Source organism: Cibotium barometz, chromosome 37 (genome assembly GCF_041138505.1).
Source record: "Cibotium barometz isolate CiBa-2024 chromosome 37, ASM4113850v1, whole genome shotgun sequence".
In the NCBI taxonomy this organism is placed as follows: Eukaryota; Viridiplantae; Streptophyta; class Polypodiopsida; order Cyatheales; family Cibotiaceae; genus Cibotium; species Cibotium barometz.
In genome coordinates, this window is record NC_141082.1 from 45,919,393 (window position 1) to 45,923,290 (window position 3,898).

The 3,898-nt window shown below is 41.2% G+C and overlaps 1 pseudogene; it reads right to left on the reverse strand.

Moving 5' to 3' along the window:
* Window positions 1-793: 793 nt before the first annotated feature.
* On the reverse strand, window positions 794-2,431 carry LOC147617318 (ABC transporter G family member 11 pseudogene; annotated as a pseudogene).
* Window positions 2,432-3,898: the final 1,467 nt, after the last annotated feature.

A 3,898-nucleotide genomic window follows, 5' to 3' on the forward strand; every position in this document is an offset into this window, starting at 1 on the left:
GTAGCCTTTATGAGTATGCATGTGTTGTGAACCAAAATTTGAATGTGATGTATGGAGAGCTAACTTGGGCTCTCAAACTCACCGAATGAGTGAGTAGAATTGTGAGGGCACCTCTCCCACCTTGTGTTTAAACCACTCATTGTATTCTTCTCCTTGTGTAAAACTTCAAGCCCTAAGCCAAACATTGTAGTTTATGAGACACTTGTGATTGATTAAGAGTATAGATCCAATGTATGTATGGTGACTAAGAGTGTAGATCCACTGTATGTATGGTGGTATAAGTTCACTAAAGGGGGAGTGTTAAAAATAGCAAGTGATGTTGGGTAAATGTTAGGATTAAGGGGCAGTATCATGTGACACTCAATTGATGTATGAGCTACATAAACCATAGACTATGCTTTGAAGGCTAAAAGGAAGTCCAAAAGTGAAGGTATATGTGGAATATCCAACCCAAATAGAGGCCAAAAGAAGGTGCCTAGAAGAAAGGTGAGAGGACCAGTTCGAGCAGCTGCTGGCCTCGGAGGTGTGGATAGTTTCAATGCGCTGATGGACAAGCTCGCCATTAGAAACCATGAAGTATGTGTATGTGGTGATCATCAACAGATTAATAATAAGGATGATAACTGCATCACTTCAACAATAATGATGATAAGCTGCCATCGCCCACATGTATCGTTTCCAACAATAACGATGATAAGCTGCCATCGCCCACTTGTGAATATTTTCTTTTAAAAAAAATGCTTGCGCCGGCAAGGTCTCCTTCCAAAAAAAGAAAATACGCATGTCCCAATATCTATAGTTTATCCTCCTCATCCATATTATTGTGAGGTGCAACGGACCTGCCTGAGGTAGCTCTCTCAATCAACCTTTGCGGTCTGCTGGCCTTGAGGTTGTGGAGGAAGGCAGGAAGCCTCTCCTTGACCTTGAGTGCAAAGAAGAAAATGAGGCGGTACGTGATGGCCATGCACACACGCACAAAGATGGCCCACCATTTGGAGTACCCTATATACATATGGGACCTGCCTTTAAAGATATCCTCACCTGCTAGGGGTGGTGCACCTGCCACATTGTTCTCAAATACCAAACCCTTGAAGTCATTGTTGTAAGCCTTGCTTGTCCATGTGTGGAAAGACATATAAGACCGCCAAGCAAGCTTGGGAAGATCTTTCAACAACCAAAAAAAGCCTCTGTTCAGAAGGTACATCCCCATGATGCCACATCTTGCAATCATGTAGTGAGGAAATCCAACGCAATACTTGCAATTGCCATGCGCAGGCCCTCCTCAACTGAGAGGGCAGCCCCAACAGAGTAGCAATGAAGGAGATGAAGTGGTCAAAGCCGGGATGTAAGCCACCCATTGTGTATAAAATGGTTCTTGTGCAGAAAAGCCAACAAGACCACAAAGGGGAAGGCAGACAATGTGTTGGCAGCAACAACAAACACTGCAACTCCCTAGTGGCCATTCAGCCTCTCTATGTGCAAAGATCTTCATGTCCTCTATGAATGATGGGAAGATCACCACTCCCATGAAATTCAAGAATGCAGTTACAAAGATAAACATACCCACCCTTGCCTAGATGGCAACATAAGAATGGCCAACTTTGTAGTAGATCGTGCCCATAGAGATTGACAGCATCACATAAACAAACAACCGGAACTAGTAATAGGTAATGTCCCTTTTCATGTTTGTGAAGTATCTTGATGTTAAATAGAAGGCTTGCTTGAACCAACTCACCCCACTAGCATCGCCTTTCTCTATCAGGTCACCTTCCTCTCCTGAGAAGCTTGCTGAATTCTTAGATTGACAGCGCTTCTGATATTCGAGTCCCCATAGGCTTTTATGAGATGCTGATGTTTGTGTAATGTGGGAATTCTTCCATTCCCCATCTCTATGTCATCATTGTCATTCGTCTCTTCAAACTCTGAGTTTATGATCCATAGGAAATGATCTGATGGGTTTTGGAATTCCGGGCAAGGGAATCTGGCATCTTCAAAAAACTGCTTTGCATTCACTCTTTCACTGAAGTAAACTGTTTGACCATATGAAAGCATGCACAAATGATGGAAGAGTTCAAAGACCTCACTGCTTGGCTAGTGGATAGAGACAAGCAAGGTTCTGCTAGATATGGCAAGTGTTTGGAGCCTTTTGACCACATGGAAAGCTGTTGCACTCTCGAGGGCTGCTCGTTTCATCAAGGAATAGTAGGGGGGGGGTTGCTTGAGGGTTTCAATGGCAATGCTGAGATGCCTTTTATTCCCACCACTTAGCCCATGGATGTACCAACCACCCACACGTGTGTTGGCACAGTCCTACAGCCCCATCTCGCGGATGCTATGTTGCACCTTGCGTTGCCACTCAAAGGGAGTCCTCGATAGCTTGTAGGTGTGTAGAGTACACAATTTTCTTGTAAACAGTCAATGTTGCTATCATTCCTAAGGATTGAGGCACAAACATAACTCAAGAGATCCGAAAAGATCTTGACCAACCTCCTATCTTGAGATGACTAAGATGCTACCCTAACAAAAGTAAAAACCAAGAAGAAATGTCAATTTCATGCATCTCTAGCATTCCATACCTCAAAATTCAGTTTATGTCATTGTTAAGATTGTAGCTCTCTAGTTTAATAACAACTTATATAGTACCTTTTATTTTTATGTGATCTCATAAATTTATATAATGGCATTTTCTTTGTCCTAGTTAAATATATGCTTAAAACTTGCAATGATAAAGAGCTATTTTGTTTGTTTGTTGAGACATTTGTGCTTTACTGGCTTCTTGAATTTAACACAGAAAAATCATGTTTTAATATTATCATTTGAAAATCCAATTACTGGATTTTTTGCACTCGCTCAAAGATGTTTCTTGCTTAGTTTCGGTCGCTCGGAGTGTGTTTATCCCCCATTCTGTTGAAAATACAAGTGAATAGGGTGTGTGCGGGAACAAGCCCTTGGTTAGAGGCTGTAAAAGAGAAGATGTAAATGTGAAAGAACCTGTGAAAAGATGAGAAGAATCTACTGGGAGAGAATAAAGGGTAGCATGAGAAGATTTAGGAAGTGTGGAGATATTCTGGGAAAAGTGAAGAGGTGGAGAGAATCAGGGAAAAGAGATGGAGAGAATCAGGGAAAAGAGGTGGAGTGAATCAAGGAGAAATCAGTGGGATTAGATGCTTGGATGTAAACTCTATAAATTGAGGCATTGCCCTAATGAGAATTTGCTGGTTTTTGAGTATCCATGCCTACATTAATCTATTTGTTAATTACCCACTAATTACATCTTAATTATTTACTAATCACCTTGTTAATGATGTTGATTCTAGTGTTTGATCCACCATAGCTCATCACAATGCCCTAATTTCAACATGGTATCAGAGCCATGCTAATTTGTGAGCCCATTATCTTGCTAATTATTTTGCTAATTAGGATTAGTAAAAAATTATATTTTTTCCTCTTTTTTCAACTAGCCTCTATACCCCCAGCTGGTGGAGGAGCTCTAGCTCCTTGCATACTTAATCATTGACCAACCCTTTTAACCCTAGCTAGCCAACTCTCTTGTGCTCAAGCCTATGCAAGAATCACCTCAAACCGCCAGTGCAAATCGCAGATTTTTGCAGATTAAGGGGTGCCGTTTTTCTGAGGAGTTTTTGCCATTACTGCTTCATCAAATTAAATCTCTCTAATTCCTCTTAGCCCAAGGTGTTTTCAAGCATTCTCTATGGTGAAGACAGAATTCAGTTTCATCAAGTCTACAGTGAGATCCAAGCTCTTCATAAAATCTGCAGAGGTGACTTTGGTAAAACAGAGATTAAGCTTTCAATTGTTGGAATTAGGGTTGCAAGAAAGCACACAAAGCTTGGAGAAGAAGAAGCAAGAATGCACACAACACAAAGTGTATTAGATT